At 40.0% G+C, this 18,269-nt stretch overlaps 1 non-coding gene across 1 annotated transcript; it reads right to left on the bottom strand.

The window, feature by feature from the left end:
- Positions 1–9,704: 9,704 nt before the first annotated feature.
- LOC112793889 (small nucleolar RNA R71) lies at positions 9,705–9,812 on the bottom strand. The gene has a single exon (XR_003198577.1). It is a non-coding gene; the product is annotated as a small nucleolar RNA R71 (small nucleolar RNA).
- Between the last annotated feature and the right edge of the window lie 8,457 nt (positions 9,813–18,269).

Raw genomic sequence — 18,269 nt, 5'->3', positions numbered from 1 at the left:
ATGCTCCTTTGAAGTGGATATGGTCGCTGGCATAGTCGCTAGCGTTACTGGAAAAAGTGAGTCACAATAACGCTAGCGATCAGGGCTTCATTATTGCCAGGTTCTGGAGTTCAAACTTAATGTCCACCCGATACTATTATGTATTGTTGGAAAGCTCTAGATGTCTACTTTCTAACTCTTTTGAAAGCGCATCATTTGGAGCTCTACAAGTTGAGTTACACTTCTTGGAAGTTGAAGAGGTCAGCTGGCCTTACTACAGGTTGATACCATGTTCATCTTTGCACTTTTGGGGCAGGTTTTTACCCTCAAATTTAGTGTCCACCATGTAGTGCCATATATGCTTGGAAATCCCTGGAATCCTACTTTCCAATGCCTTTGGAATCACTTCATTTAGAGTTTTGTTGCTCAAGTTATTCTTGTTTGAAGAAGGCATGGTCAGGCTGCCAGGTGAGATTTTTGCCTACGTTAACTTCCACGTTAACGTAGTTAACGTGGCCATTAACGTGGATTTTTTTGCTTTGCAGACGTTAGTGGAGATCACCTTTTCCACTAACGTTGGCATCTCCCTTTCCTTCTACGTTAACTTCCACGTTAATGTAGTTAACGTGGCCATTAACGTGGGTCTTTTTGCTTCGCAAACGTTAGTGGCACTCACTTTTTCCACTAATGTTGGCTTTTTCCTTTCCTTCCACGTTAGTTGTCATGTTAATGTAACTAACGTGGAGACTAACATGGGTCTTCTTGCACCTTCGCTAGCGTTATTGGCACTCACTTTTGCCACTAACGCTACTCCTTCTTCAAAGTTGATGCCATTAACGTTCCCACTAACGTTCCAACTTTTCTTCTTTCCATGTTAGTGCCCACGTTAGTAGCACTAATGTAGCCACTAACGTGGCTCTTCTCTGCTTCTTCTGGCCTGAAATCAAATAAACAAAGTGCATCAAGGTAACATACAAGATGATCTTTATATACTAAGTGTGCTAATAATACTTCAAAATCAAAACTTCACTTAGTGTGATCTATTTTATCATATTTACCCTGTATATTAGCTAAAATTCACCTTTGCTTGAGATTTTGTTTCATGCAGAGATTTTTCATGCTATTACTCATATATTGGCAATATTTGTATGAAAACTAAACAGAAATCTACTGAAATGACTACTAAAAGTAGGTAATGATGCACGCGCATCACAACACCAAACTTAAATCTTGCTTTTCCCTAAGCAAGTACTGAAACATAGGAAGAATGAAATGAAACAACAAGAAGATAAAATAGAAGTAGAATTCCTGGTTTATGGAGTTTCATGCATAGCAACTTAGGTTCTTTCCTTTTAGGTTTCAAGCCTTTATCTATTCCTTGGTCACTTTCTTGATTGCATCCTTTGAGACTCCTTTCTTGTTGATCCTTCCTAAAGTTTATTACATTTTTCTTTTGGCTAAGTGCTCTGTAAGAGGGCGACTCTTTATGATAAGTTTCCAGCCAACACTCCCGAACCAGTTGGTTCAAGGTGTTAGGCGTTAAAACACCCCTAAGGACTTACTCCCTCAAGTCTCTTTCCCTCATACATACACACCACAGGCACATGGTTTGTTATTTTTCCTTCTTGAGACCTTGGTGTCCAGTACCTCTTTGGGTTACTAAGTGTTCTGTAGCAAAGGTCACTCTTGATAGTGGACTTTCAGCTGATAATCCCGGATTAGTTAATCCAAGTTACCAAGTGATAAGGCACCCCTAAGAGCTTATTCATCCAAGCATATCCCTTGCACATGAACACCACAGACACATGCCTCAATCTTAAAACCCTTGGTGCCTAGCATTGTTTCTTATTGTGTTTCTTTTTTTTTTCACTTTTATTGCTCTTTTTCTTTTCTTAATGGGATCTTATTATTGAGTTTGTCTCATAGGATGTGTTTCAAGCATAGGACTTAGGATAGATAGTTGCTTTTTTTTTCCTTGTTTGGTGAACTAACTTAGCTTACTAATCATCCTACCAGAAACATTCAGAATTCACTTCACAAAATAACTCCACTCTTGTTCTTTTCATAACATTTTCTTTTTGATTAACTTAAAGGACAAGCATACAAGTAAGAAAGATGAAGGTGCAATGATAAGCGGTGAACCATGCTTATTACTAAAAGTAATCATAACAGAACAGAGGTAGACCACAAAATTCAAAACAAGAGACATTCATGATTGCTATAAGTCTACTGGGAGTAAATGAGAAGGAAAATAACTTTACAACCTTTGTAGCTCATCTTCGCCCTTGTTGTCCCTTCCTGCAGACTTCCTCCCTCCAATGACCATCTTAGAATAAGTGCTTTACAGGCAAGCAACAAGTAGGAGCAGTGGTGTTGAGATTGTGGTTCAACCATGAATGTCAAAAAAGAGAAACAAGATATGAGTAATGCATAAAATTAAGCAAGCTTGGTTAAAAAATGACACTACAGGCCTAAGAAGCAAAAGCATTATGATTGTACAAACAAGTGGTGTTGCTGGATACATTGCATAGAAAAATAACTGGCACACCAAACTTAGTGTGACACTTTCTCTTGGAATTGATGCAAGTATCCAGAAAGATTGAAAACAGATTGTTGCAGGGCAACACCAAACTTAGAATGTGATCATATGCCAATTTTATTTGAAAAGAAGCTAAGTAAAAGAAATTATTGTATTAATGACAAAATCACCAAGAGCCAGAGCTGTCTCCAATAGGGGCTTCTTGGTGAGGCATTAACACAAACAGTTACAGAGCATAGAAAATAAAGAACAAAGCAATTACATGAACAAACCAAAACAAAGGAAAATGTCTAATCTAGGTAATCAACCAACCGGTAGTTTGTTAATCACAATTAATCTCCGGCAACGGCGCCATAAACTTGACGCATGAAAACTTGTCTCTCAACAAATTTCCCTTTGGCAAGTATACCGAATTGTCGTCAAGTAATAACTCATAAAAGAGTAAGGTCGAATCCCACAGAGATTAACGAATTAAGCAATCAATGGTTAATTGATTATCCTAGTTAGACGAATCATATTGGAGTGATAAGTAACAAGAAAATGTAAATGGCATAAAAGTAAAGAAAGCAATAAAGTGCAGAAAAGTAAAATGGCAAGAAAAGTAAATGTAAGAACTAAAAATAAAATGAACATTGGGATCAAGAGATATTGCAATCCTCCGGATCAAGTTCATTCTCATCTCTTCCTCAATCAATGCATTCATTGATCTCCTTGGCAATCTTAAGTGATTGGATCCCAATTCCTTGGCAATCCAATCTCTCTAAGCTTGAACAATTTCCCAATTTCTTGATTTAATTGCTCATGGGAAGAGATGAAGTTTGGTCACTGATTATACCACACACATTCATAGATCAAATTATTGGTAGGATTAAATGTCACAATATCCATCCAACCCCCAACCTAATCCAATGTGAGAGAGCATTTCTAGCATGATTTCCTCATTCCTCTTCTAAGGTTCGGAGGAAATCCAAGTATGAGCAATTTCTCTTCCAAGACAATTACCCAATTGGATGAAGATCGAAAGCTCTCTAGTAAAATCAAGAAAAAAGAAAGAAGAAGAAGAATAAGAACTACAATTGATCCATTGAATCACAATAGAGCTCTCTAACCCAATGAAAAGAGTTAGTTGATCATTGATCTACCAAAATAGAAAAGAAAGAAAGTGCAAAAAAATAAAGATGACGATTAAACTGAAATTTAAACTTCAAAATTCATAAATGGAAGGTACAAAGAAAAGAAACTACTCCTAAGGAAGAAAAGAAGAGAAAAGGAAGAAGAGTGGTTGAGGGGAGGGGTCCGAAGACCCACTCCCCTTGGAGCGTGCCAATTCACAGAAGTTCAAATTGGTCTTCACTCTCTCCCCCTTCCTTCAATTCTCCGTTTTTGAATGATCTTGAATGTAAAGACTAAGGCCTTTATATAGGCTCTCCTAAATTACAAAAAATAAAATTAAAAGCAAATTACAATTAAATGAAAATTCCTATTCTAGATGCTTCTTGTGGCCTTGATTGGTTAACAATTGTGGGCTTGCTTGCTTGAGCTTTGAAGTGGAATTGAGAGAGAAGTGAATCAAGTTGAGGTTGAGGTGCCTACTACAACTCGAGTTACACTTCTTGGAAGGTGAAGAGGTCCGCTGGCCTTACTACATGTTGATACCATGTTAATCTTTGTAGTTTCGGGGCAGATTTTCCCCCTCAAATTTAGTGTTCACCATGTAGTGCCATATATGCTTGGAAAGCTCTGGAATCCTACTTTCCAATGATATTGGAATCACCTTATTGGGAGTTTTGTGGTTCAAGTTATTCTTGTTTGAAGAAGGCATGGTCAGGCTGCCAGGTGAGATTTTTGCCTACGTTAACTTCCACGTTAACATAGTTAACGTGGCCATTAACGTGGGTCTTTTTGCTTCGCAGATGTTAGTGGAGATCACCTTTTCCACTAACGTTGGCATCTCCCTTTCCTTCCACGTTAACTTCCATGTAGTTAACGTGGCCATTAACGTGGGTCTTTTTGCTTCGCAAACATTAGTGGCACTCACTTTTTCCACTAACGTTGGCTTTTCCCTTTCCTTCCACGTTAGTTCCCACGTTAATGTGACTAACGTGGAGACTAACATAGGTCTTCTTGCACCTTCGCTAGTGTTATTGGCACTCACTTTTGCCACTGACGCTGCTCCTTCTTCAAAGTTGATGCCATTAACGTTCCCACTAACGTTCCAACTTTCCTTCCTTCCACGTTAGTGCCCACGTTAGTAGCACTAACGTAGCCACTAACGTGGCTCTTCTCTACTTCTTTTGGCCTGAAATCAAACAAACAAAGTGCATCAAGGTAACATACAAGATGATCTTTATATACTAAGTGTGCTAATAATACTTCAAAATCAAAACTTCACTTAGTGTGATCTATTTTATCATATTTACCCTGTATATTAGCTAAAATTCACCTATGCTTGAGATTTTGTTTCATGCAGAGATTTTTCATGATATTACTCATATATTGTCAATATTTGTATGAAAACTAAACAAAAATCTACTGAAATGACTACTAAAAGTAGGCAATGATGCACGTGCATCATTAACTGCAAGGGGGGAGGATTTCAAGCACTATCAGCCACCTTGACAAGGACCAAACGTCAAGCTAATGACGCTAAAGAAGTGCTTCATGGGAGGTAACCCATGTTCTATGCCCTCTTCCTTTAATTTCTAATAGTAGTAATAAGGCAAATTTCATGGATTTTTAAATCAATTTTGACGACCAATATAAGACCCCTTTACATGCAGCGTATAGTACATGATAAGTTTGGTGTTCAAAGCACACCAAGTGAGCTTGAACACACTTTATGAGGTAAAATTATTCCCTAAACTTGTTGCACCATATGATCACAAACAAGTTTGGTGTATCAACGTTGCATGCATGGGAAATTTAGTGGTTGATTGATTTGCATTCATGGAAAGCATTTAGTCATATAAAAATAAAAGAAAAAGATTTTTTTTGCTAGTACACACCTTAAGTTTTCCCACCGAAAATTTTAAATTTACTATTTGCATTCTTTTTTTTCGAATATAGGGAATCAAAATGGACATTGATGGTACTTGATAGGACAATTAAGGAAGGGAGATTCGACCACTATACCAAGGAAATCTCACACTTGTCTCAAAGGGGAATATCTTTGGAAGTGTTGCCATGCAACATTGGGAGTTGGATAGCTTTGGAGACCAAACCAAGACCCTCATAAAAGAGGTGATCCTTGTGCTCATTCAATACTAAACCCCAATCGTCCACTGATGAGCGGATAATTTGTACGCTTTTTGGCATTGTTTTTAGTATGTTTTTAGTATGATCTAGTTAGTTTTTAGTATATTTTTATTAGTTTTTAGTTAAAATTCACTTTTCTGGACTTCACTATGAGATTGTGTGTTTTTCTGTTATTTCAGGTATTTTCTGGCTGAAATTGAGGGACCTGAGCAAAAATCTGATTCAGAGACTAAAAAGGACTGTAGATGCTGTTGGATTCTGACCTCCCTGCACTCGAAGTGAATTTTCTGGAGCTACAGAAGCCCAATTGGCGCGCTCTCAACGGCGTTGGAAAGTAGACATCCTGGGCTTTCCAGAAATATATGATAGTCCATACTTTGCCCAAGATTTGATGGCCCAAACCGGCGTTCAAAGTCACCCTCAGAAATCCCAGCGTTAAACGCTGGAACTGGCACCAAAATGGGAGTTAAACGCCCAAACTGGCATAAAAGCTGGCGTTTAACTCCAAGAGAAGTCTCTGCACGAAAATAATTCATTGCTCAGCCCAAGCACACACCAAGTGGGCCCGGAAGTGGATTTTTATGTCATTTACTCATTTCTGTAAACCTTAGGCTACTAGTTTTCTATAAGTAGGACCTTTTACTATTGTATTGAGATCATCGAGGGGTAGCTATCTTCATTGTTATGCTATCTTAGATCACTGGGAGGCTGGCCTCATGGCCATGCCTAGACCTTGTTCTTATGTATTTTCAACGGTGGAGTTTCTACACACCATAGATTAAGGTGTGGAGCTCTGCTGTACCTCGAGTATTAATGCAATTACTATTGTTCTTCCATTCAATTCCGCTTGTTCTTGTTCTAAGATATCACTTGTTCTTCAACTTGATGAATGTGATGATCCGTGACACTCATCATCATTCTCACCTATGAACGTGTGACTGACAACCACCTCCGTTCTACCTTCAAATGGGTGAATATCTCTTGGATTCCTGATTGCACGATGCATGGTTGATCGCCTGACAACCGAGTGCTCGCCTGACAACCGAGCCAACCATTCCGTGAGATCAGAGTCTTCGTGGTATAGGCTAGAACTGATGGCGGCATTCAAGAGAATCCGGAAGGTCTAACCTTGTCTGTGGTATTCTGAGTAGGATTCAATGATTGAATGACTGTGACGTGCTTCAAACTCCTAGCAGGCGGGGCGTTAGTGACAGACGCAAAAGAATCACTGGATTCTATTCCGGCCTGACCGAGAACCGACAGATGATTAGCCATGCTGTGACAGAGCATAGGAACATTTTCACTGAGAGGATGGGAGGTAGCCACTGACAACGGTGAAACCCTTGCATAAGCTTGCCATGGAAAGGAGTAAGAAGGATTGGATGAAGACAGTAGGAAAGCAGAGAGACGGAAGGGAAGGCATCTTCATGCGCTTATCTGAAGTTCCTACCAATGAATTACATAAGTACCTCTATCTTTATCTTTGTGTTTTATGCGTCTATCACTATATCCATTTGAGTTTGCCTGACTAAGATTTACAAGATGACCATAGCTTGCTTCATACTAACAATCTCCGTGGGATCGACCCTTACTCGCGTAAGGTTTATTACTTGGACGACCCAGTGCACTTGCTGGTTAGTTGTGCGAAGTTGTGTTAATGCCATGGTATTGAACACCAAGTTTTTGGGGTTCATGACCGGGGATTATGAGAGTTGTGAAAAGTATTGTTCACAATTTCGCGCACCAAGTTTTTGGCGCCGTTGCCGGGGATTGTTCAGTTTGGACAACTGACGGTTCATCTTGTTGCTTAGATTAGGTATTTATTTTTTTTTCGAAATTGTTGAAGAAGAATTCTAGAGTTTCATGATGATTTGTTGAAGTCTGGCTGGCTGAGAAGCCATGTCTAATCTCATTGGACCGAGGTTTCAACTTATCATCAGAAGAGCTTGTTGATTTTTATCAATCTTGCTTTTGGAGCAGTGATCTGCTAAGGCTTGGCTGGCCATTGGCCATGTCTAGTGTTTTGGACCGAAGCTTTCTTTGAAAGCTTGGCTGGCTGTGAAGCCATGTCTAATTCCTGGACCGGAGTCTTAGACTAGCATTGCACTGATTCCTGGAATTCTCATTAAGAATTTTGATATCTTTTTCCACTTAATTTTCGAAAAAGCACAAAAAAAAAATTTTACAAAATCATAAAAACCAAAAATATTTCTTGTTTGAGTCTAGTGTTTCATTTTAAGTTTGGTGTCAATTATATGCATCCATTCATGTGTCTTAAGGATCTTCAAGTTGTTCTTGATGATTTTCGTGCTCTGATCTTTAAATTCAATTGACTTGAGTGTTTTGTGTGTCTCATATGCATTCTCATTTTGTTAGTGTCAGTGGTATACAAACTGCTAAGTTTGGTGTCTTGCATGCATTGTTATTTGATTCTTGTTGCATTTTGATTTATCCTTATTATTAAAAATCCAAAAATATTTGTAATTTGTGTCTTTTCAAGTCAATAATACAGAAGAATTGAAGATTCAGAACATTCAGCAGAGGAATTGCACAGAAAAAGCTGGGCGTTCAAAACGCCCAGTGAAGAAGGACAGACTGGCGTTTAAACGCCAGCCAGGGTACCTGGTTGGGCGTTTAACGCCCAAAAGGGTATAGTTTTGGGCGTTAAACGCCAGAATGTGCACCATTCTGGGCGTTTAACGCCAGGATGGCTAAAGGGGGAAGATTTTGTTTTCAAATCCGATTTTTTTTCAAGTTTTCAAAATCTTTTTAAAATCAAATCTTTTTCAAATCAATTTTTCAATCAAATCTTTTTCAAAATCAATTTCTTTCCATTTTCAAAGATACTTACTATCAATTAATGATTTGATTCAACATTTCAAGTATGTTGCCTTTTCTGTTGAGAAAGGTTTAATGTTTGAATCATATCTTTTCTTGTTAGTCAAGTTTTTAATTTTCAAAATCAAATCTTTTTAAAATGTTTTTCAAATCATATCTTCTCAATCACATTTTTTTAAAACCAATCATATCTTCTTAACCACATCTTTTTCAAAATAGTTTTCAATCAAATCTTTTTGATTTCTAATTTCAAAATCTTTTTCAAAAAACACTTGATCTCTTTCCCACTTTCATTTTCGAAAATCAAGTAGTGTTTTCAAAAATGTTTTCAAAATCTTTTACTTAATTTTCGAAAATTACTTCCCTCCTTCTCATATCCTTCTATTTATGGACTAACACTATCCCTTAATGCAAAATTCGAACTCCATCTCCTTTGATAAGTTCGAATTTTCTACTTCTGTCTTCTACTTTTCTTTTCCTCTGACACCTAAAGGAATCTCTATACTGTGACATAGAGGATTCCACATTTTCTTGTTCCCTTCTCTTTCTTATGAGCAGGAGCAAAGACAAAAACATTCTTGTTGAGGCTGATCCTGAACCTAAAAGGACCTTGAAGAGAAAGCTAAGAGAAGCCAAAGCACAACTCTCTTTAGAGGACCTGACCGAATTCTTCAAAGAAGAAGAACCTATGGAAGCCGAAAACAACAACAATGCCAACAATGCAAGGAAGGTGCTGGGTGACTTCACTGCACCTACTCCCGATTTCTATGGGAGAAGCATCTCTATCCATGCCATTGGAGCAAACAACTTTGAGCTTAAGCCTCAATTAGTTTCTCTAATGCAACAGAATTGCAAGTTCCATGGACTTCCATTGGAAGATCCTCATCAGTTTTTAGCTGAATTCTTGCAAATCTGTGACACTGTCAAGACTAATGGGGTTGACCCTGAGGTCTACAGACTTATGCTATTCCCTTTTGCTGTAAGAGACAGAGCTAGAACATGGTTGGACTCACAACCTAAAGAAAGCCTGGACTCTTGGGAAAAGCTAGTCAATGCCTTCTTGGCAAAGTTCTTTCCACCTCAAAAATTGAGTAAGCTTAGAGTGGAAGTCCAAACCTTCAGACAGAAGGAAGGAGAATCCCTCTATGAAGCTTGGGAAAGATACAAACAATTAATCAGAAAGTGTCCTTCTGATATGCTTTCTCAATGGAGCATCATAGGTATTCTCTATGATGGTCTCTCTGAACTGTCCAAGATGTCTTTGGATAGCTCTGCTGGAGGATCTCTTCATCTGAAGAAGACGCCTACAGAAGCTCAAGAGCTGATTGAAATGGTTGCAAATAACCAATTCATGTACGCTTCTGAAAGAAATCCTGTGAACAATGGGACTAGTCAGAAGAAAGGAGTTATTGAGATTGACACTCTGAATGCCATATTGGCTCAGAACAAAATATTGACTCAACAAGTCAATATGATTTCTCAAAGTCTGTCTGGAATGCAAAATGCACCAAGCAGTACTAAAGAAGCTTCATCTGAGGAAGAAGCCTATGATCCTGAGAACCCTTCAATGGAAGAGGTGAATTACATGGGAGAACCCTATAGAAACACCTATAATCCTTCATGGAGAAATCATCCAAATTTTTCATGGAAGAATCAACAGAGACCCCAACAAGGTTTCAACAATAATAATGGTGGAAGAAACAGGTTTAGCAATAGCAAGCCTTTTCCATCATCTTCTCAGCAACAGACAGAGAGTTCTAAGCAGAATACCTCTGACTTAGCAACCATGGTCTCTGATCTGATCAAAACCACTCAAAGTTTCATGACTGAAACAAGGTCCTCCATTAGAAATTTGGAGGCACAAGTGGGTCAGCTGAGTAAGAAAATTACTGAACTCCCTCCTAGTACTCTTCCAAGCAATACAGAAGAAAATCCAAAAGGAGAGTGCAAAGCCATCAACATGGCCGAATTTTGGGAGGAAGAAGAGGCAGTGAACGCCACTGAGGAAGACCTCAATGGACGTCCACTGGCCTCCAATGAGTTTCCCAATGCGGAACCATGGGAATTTGAGGCTCAAACTGAGACCATAGAGATTCCATTGGACTTACTTTTGCCATTTATGAGCTCTGATGAGTATTCTTCCTCTGAAGAGGATGAGTATGTCACTGAAGAGCAAGTGGCTAAATACCTTGGAGCAATCATGAAGCTAAATGACAAGTTATTTGGAAATGAGACTTGGGAGGATGAACCCCCTTTGCTCACCAAAGAACTGGATGACTTGTCTAGGCAGAAATTACCTCAAAAGAGACAGGATCCTGGGAAGTTTTCAATACCTTGTACCATAGGCACCATGACCTTCAACAAGGCCTTGTGTGACTTAGGGTCAAGTGTAAACCTCATGCCTCTCTCTGTAATGGAGAAGTTAGGGATCTCTGAGGTACAAGCTGCAAAAATCTCACTAGAGATGGCAGACAACTCAAGAAAACAAGCCCATGGACTTGTAGAGGATGTTCTAGTTAAAGTTGAAGACCATTACATCCCTACTGATTTCATAATCCTAGAGACTGGGAAGTGCATGGATGAATCCATCATCCTTGGCAGACCCTTCCTAGCCACAGCAAAGGCTGTGATTGATGTTGATAGAGGAGAGTTGATCATTCAAGTGAATGAAGAATCCTTGGTGTTTAAGGCCCAAGGATATCCCTTTGTCATCATGGAGAGGAAGCATGAAGAGCTTCTCTCAAAAACAGAGCCCCCACAGTCAAACTCTAAGTTTGGTGTTGGGAGGCCACAACCAACTTCTAAGTTTGGTGTTGAACCCCCACATTCAAACTCTAAGTTTGGGGTTGGGAGGTTCCAACATAGCTCTGAGCATTTCTGAGGCTCCATGAGAGTCCTCTGTCAAGCTAATGACATTAAAGAAGCGCTTGTTGGGAGGCAACCCAATGTTTTATAATTAACTATTTTCCTTTGTCATTTTATGTTTTTTTATGTAGGTTGATGATCATGAGAAGTCACAAAATCAATGAAAAATGCAAAAACAGAATGAAAAACAGGAAGAAAAACAGCACACCCTAGAGGACGCACCTACTGGCGTTTAAACGCTAGTGAGGTTAGCGGATGGGCGTTTAACGCCCAGTCTGGCACCATTCTGGGCGTTTAACGCCAGAAAGGGGCACCAGACTGGCGTTAAACGCCAGAAAAGGGCAAGAAGCTGGCGTTAAACGCCAGAAATGGGCACCAGCCCGGCGTTTAACGCCAGAATTGGCACAAAATGAGATTTTGCTTGCCATTTGGTGCAGGGATGACTTTTCCTTGACACCTCAGGATCTGTGGACCCCACAGGATCCCCACTTACCCCACCACTCTCTCTCTTCTTCACCCATTCACCAATCACCTCAACACCTCTTCCCCAAAAACCCTTCACCTATCAAATCCCATCTTTCTCTTCACCACTCACATCCATCCTTCATAAAACCTCACCTACCTCACCATTCAAATTCAAACTACTTACCCACCCAAACCCACCCTCCCTTGACCGAACCCTACCCTTCCCCCACTCCTATATAAACCCTCCTTCACTCCCTCATTTTAACACAACATACACACCACTTCTCCCCTTCTTGGCCGAAAACAAAAGCCATTCCCTTTCCCCTCATTTCTTCTTCTTCTACTCTCTTCTTTCTTCTTTTGCTCGAGGACGAGCAAACCTTTTAAGTTTGGTGTGGTAAAAGCACTGCTTTTTGTTTTTCCATAACCATTTATGGCATCCAAGGCCGGAGAAACCTCTAGAAAGAGGAAAGGGAAGGCAAAAGCTTCCACCTCCGAGTCATGGGAGATGGAGAGATTCATCTCAAGGGTGCATCAAGACCACTTCTATGAAGTTGTGGCCTTGAAGAAGGTGATCCCCGAGGTCCCTTTTTCACTCAAAAAGAGTGAATATCTGGAGATCCAACATGAGATCCGAAGAAGAGGTTGGGAAGTTCTTACCAACCCCATTCAACAAGTCGGAATCTTGATGGTTCAAGAGTTCTATGCCAATGCATGGATCACCAAGAACCATGATCAAAGTGTGAACCCGGATCCAAAGAATTATCTTACTATGGTTCGGGGGAATACTTGGATTTCAGTCCGGAAAGTGTAAGGTTGGCATTCAACTTGCCCATGATGCAAGGAGATGAACATCCTTACACTAGAAGGGTCAACTTTGATCAAAGGTTGGACCAAGTCCTCACAGTCATATGTGAAGAGGGCGCCCAATGGAAGAGAGATTCAAGAGGGAAGCCGGTTCAATTGAGAAGGCATGACCTCAAACCCGTGGCTAGAGGATGGTTGGAGTTTATCCAACGCTCAATCATTCCCACTAGCAACCGGTCCGAAGTTACCATAGACCGGGCTATCATGATTCATAGCATCATGATTGGAGAAGAAATAGAAGTTCATGAGGTTATAGCTCAAGAACTTTATAAGGTGGCGGACAAGTCCTCTACCTTGGCAAGGTTAGCCTTTCCTCATCTCATTTGTCACCTCTGTTATTCAGTTGGAGTAGACATAGAGAGAGACATCCCTATTGATGAGGACAAGCCCATCACTAAGAAGAGGATGGAGCACACAAGAGACCCCACTCATCATGAGATCCCTGAGATACCTCAAGGGATGCACTTTCTTCCACAAAACTATTGGGAGCAACTAAATACCTCCCTAGGAGAATTGAGTTCCAACATGGGACAACTAAGGGTGGAGCATCAAGAACACTCCATCATCCTCCATGAAATTAGAGAAGATCAAAGAATCATGAGAGAGGAGCAACAAAGACAAGGAAGAGACATTGAGGAGCTCAAGCACTCCATAGGATCTTCAAGAGGAAGAAAGAGCCGCCATCACTAAGGTGGACCCGTTCTTTGATTTCCTTGTTCTTTATTCTTCTATTTTTCGAATTTTATGCTTATGTTTATCTATGTTTGTGTCTTGTGATCATTAGTGTCTATGCCTTAAAGTTATGAATGTCCTATGAATCCATCACCTCTCTTAAATAAAAACATGCTTAATTGAAAAAGAAAAAGAATTGCATGAATTTTGAATTTTATAACAGTTTAATTATTTTGATGTGGTGGCAATACTTTTGTTCTCTGAATGTATGCTTAAACAGTGCATATGTCTTTTGAATTTGTGGTTCATGAATGTTGGCTCTTGAAAGAATGATGAAAAAGGAGACATGTTACTGAGGATCTGAAAAATCATAAAAATGATTCTTGAAGCAAGAAAAAGCAATGAAAAAAAAATCGAAAAAAATAGAGAAAAAAGAAGAAAAACGAAAAAAAAAATATAATAAAGTTGTGATCCAAGGCAGAAAGAGTGTGCTTAAGAACCCTGGACACCTCTAATTGGGGACTCTAGCAAAGCTGAGTCACAATCTGAAAAGGTTCACCCAATTATGTGTCTATGGCATGTATGTATCCGGTGGTAATACTGGAAGACAGAGTGCTTTGGGCCACGGCCAAGACTCAATAAGTAGCTATGTTCAAGAATCATCATACTTTACTAGGAGAATCAATAACACTATCTGGATTCTAAGTTCCTAAAGAAGCCAACCATTCTGAATTTCAAAGGATAGAGTGAGATGCCAAAACTATTCAGAGGCAAAAAGCTAAAAGCCCCGCTCATCTAATTAATACTGATCTTCATAGATGTTTTTGGAATTCATTGCATATTCTCTTCTTTTTATCTTATTTGATTTTCAGTTGCTTGGGGACAAGCAACAATTTAAGTTTGGTGTTGTGATGAGCGGATAATTTGTACGCTTTTTGGCATTGTTTTTAGTATGTTTTTAGTATGATCTAGTTAGTTTTTAGTATATTTTTATTAGTTTTTAGTTAAAATTCACTTTTCTGGACTTCACTATGAGATTGTGTGTTTTTCTGTGATTTCAGGTATTTTCTGGCTGAAATTGAGGGACCTGAGCAAAAATCTGATTCAGAGACTAAAAAGGACTGCAGATGCTGTTGGATTCTGACCTCCCTGCACTCGAAGTATATTTTCTGGAGCTACAGAAGCCCAATTGGCGCGCTCTCAATGGCGTTGGAAAGTAGACATCCTGGGCTTTCCAGCAATATATGATAGTCCATACTTTGCCCAAGATTTGATGGCCCAAACCGGCGTTCAAAGTCACCCTCAGAAATCCCAGCGTTAAACGCTGGAACTGGCACCAAAATGGGAGTTAAACGCCCAAACTGGCATAAAAGCTGGCATTTAACTCCAAGAGAAGTCTCTGCACGAAAATGCTTCATTGCTCAGCACAAGCACACACCAAGTGGGCCCGGAAGTGGATTTTTATGTCATTTACTCATTTCTGTAAACCTTAGGCTACTAGTTTTCTATAAGTAGGACCTTTTACTATTGTATTGAGATCATCGAGGGGTAGCTATCTTCATTGTTATGCTATCTTAGATCACTGGGAGGCTGGCCTCATGGCCATGCCTAGACCTTGTTCTTATGTATTTTCAACGGTGGAGTTTCTACACACCATAGATTAAGGTGTGGAGCTCTGCTGTACCTCGAGTATTAATGCAATTACTATTGTTCTTCCATTCAATTCCGCTTGTTCTTGTTCTAAGATATCACTTGTTCTTCAACTTGATGAATGTGATGATCCGTGACACTCATCATCATTCTCACCTATGAACGTGTGACTGACAACCACCTCCGTTCTACCTTCGATTGGGTGAATATCTCTTGGATTTCTGATTGCACGATGCATGGTTGATCGCCTGACAACCGAGTGCTCGCCTGACAACCGAGCCAACCATTCCGTGAGATCAGAGTCTTCGTGGTATAGGCTAGAACTGATGGCGGCATTCAAGAGAATCCGGAAGGTCTAACCTTGTCTGTGGTATTCTGAGTAGGATGCAATGATTGAATGACTGTGACGTGCTTCAAACTCCTAACAGGCGGGGCGTTAGTGACAGACGCAAAAGAATCACTGGATTCTATTCCGGCCTGACCGAGAACCGACAGATGATTAGCCATGCTGTGACAGAGCATAGGAACATTTTCACTGAGAGGATGGGAGGTAGCCACTGACAACGGTGAAACCCTTGCATAAGCTTGCCATGGAAAGGAGTAAGAAGGATTGGATGAAGACAGTAGGAAAGCAGAGAGACGGAAGGGAAGGCATCTTCATGCGCTTATCTGAAGTTCCTACCAATGAATTACATAAGTACCTCTATCTTTATCTTTGTGTTTTATGCGTCTATCACTATATCCATTTGAGTTTGCCTGACTAAGATTTACAAGATGACCATAGCTTGCTTCATACTAACAATCTCCGTGGGATCGACCCTTACTCGTGTAAGGTTTATTACTTGGACAACCCAGTGCACTTGCTGGTTAGTTGTGCGAAGTTGTGTTAATGCCATGGTATTGAACACCAAGTTTTTGGGGTTCATGACCGGGGATTATGAGAGTTGTGAAAAGTATTGTTCACAATTTCGCGCACCATCCACTATCAAACAACACCATCAATCCACACCCTTCAATCATTTGCCATCTTCATATAAAAATCCCTTCACACAACCTCTCCGTACACACTTCTTACTCTCATTCATCTCCCTTCCTTTTCTCGGATACACACACTTCATCCTCCTCCAAAAAGTTTCACACACTCTCCTAGCCACGTCTAGTAAACCGCAACCACTCATCAATCATCTTGCATGGCATCCTCAAGCTCCAAGAGGTAAAAAGGAAAGGAGCCCATGGAGCAACCTCCTTTCGACGCCGGGAGATTCAAAACTGCCTTTCATGAGCTTCAATATGAATGGATCAAGAACAAAAAAATATTGCCAGAGTTGACATTCCAATTCAATGAGGATGAATGCCCTAAAATTAGAGAAAAGATTGCACAGTAGGGTTGGCAAAAGCTCACCAATCCAAAGACAAAGATAAATGCAAACTTCATCAAGGAGTTCTATACAAATGTAGTCAGATAAGACAGCACTAGAGTCCCCACCTTCAAAAGTTATGTGAGAGGAATAGAGGTGGACTTTAGCCCCACTGCTATAACAAGGACTCTTCAACTGAAATCACCACATTTTGATGAGCCTAGCTATTAAGTAAGAATAAGTAATGCCCCTAATGAAGATGAACTTGAAGAAATCATGAGTGATATGTGTGTTATTGGGTCTGATTGGGAGAGATACTCGGACAAGAGGCCGAAGTTCATTAGGAGAGGAGACCTTATCCCAGAAGCCAAGGGATGGTTTGAGCTAGTGAGGAGGTCTATCCTTCCAGCCGCAAACAATTCTGAGGTCAATATAGCTCGAGCCACCATGGTGCATTGCCTAGTGAAGGAATCCAGGATTCAGCAGAAAAGAATGATCCAGGTGCTAGACTTTGGTACCCCAGCACCATCCTGCGGCTATGCATGAAAGCCAAAGTGGTATTCGAAGACAACAATCCACAATGGGTGGATCTTGGGAGATTAGTCACATTCCAACGCATACACTATGTGACACCTGCTCAACAACAAAGAAGACCTCGAATAGGAAAAAGAATTGCACAAGAATAATCCCACCTAGAAGAACCTCACCAAGAAGAACCCCAACAAACAGGGCACCAGCAAGAAGGACGATTTGATCCAACCAACATAAATCTGTATCACATCAAGGAAGCCATTGTGTATATGGCGAGTAGCTATATGGAGGGACAAGAACAGCAACTACATGTCCAAGCTCAAAGGATGGATCATCAAGAAAAACTACTCTCTAGTTGGATGGATCAACAAAGAGAGTGGCAGAAACAACAAATGGAGTTACAACAGGTGCATTACTCCCAGCTCACCCAAGCCATCAATCAAGTGTCCGAAAGGCAAGAAAGTCAAGATAAACGCCTTCAAGAACTCAACCAACGCCAGATGGCTCAAATGAAAGCATTCAATGAATTCATTGTGCTCAATGAAGGAAGGCAACTGCATCGAGAAGAATTCAGCATAAACACTCAGGCCAAGTTAAACTATATGACTGGGCATATGCATAACTTGCACCCTGCCATCCCAAGTTATGAGGCAGTCTGCAAGGACTTAACAGAGCAAGAAAAGGGGAAGGTGAAACAGCAAAAGGAAGCATTAAAGAAGAAGATGGAAGATGCTGGTTTCTGGAAAAAGGTGATAGGAAAGCGCAAAGGGAATAGGGACTCAAGCAATCAAGAAGGATCCCAAGACAAAGGAACATGATCATTTCAGGTGGTGGAGTCCCTTTTCTATCTAATTTACAGCTTTAAATAAGGAAAATCATATATGAAATAGAACATGCTTCCATGGTAGCTTAGGATTTTTAATTCTGCATTTAAATTTTTTATTGCTTAGGTTATGTTTATTAAGCTTGATGTCTCTAGTGTTCACCTCCACCCTTCCTACTTGTATGCTTGTCCTTTAAGTTAATCAAGAAAAGAAAATGTTATAAAAAACAAGAGTGGAGTTATATTGTGAAGTAAGTTCTGAATGTTTGTGGTAGGATGATTAGTAAGCTAAGTTGGTTCACCAAACAAGGAAAGAAGGCAACTATCTATCCTGAATCCTATGCTTGAAACACATCCTATGAGACTAACTAAATAATAAGATCTTAATAAGAAAAGAGAAAGAGCAATAAAAGTGAAAAGGAAAGAA

This window comes from Arachis hypogaea, chromosome 3 (genome assembly GCF_003086295.3).
Source record: "Arachis hypogaea cultivar Tifrunner chromosome 3, arahy.Tifrunner.gnm2.J5K5, whole genome shotgun sequence".
NCBI lineage: Eukaryota > Viridiplantae > Streptophyta > Magnoliopsida > Fabales > Fabaceae > Arachis > Arachis hypogaea.
The sequence above is the reverse complement of the archived record's forward strand: the minus strand, read 5'-3'. Positions and strand labels throughout refer to the sequence as shown.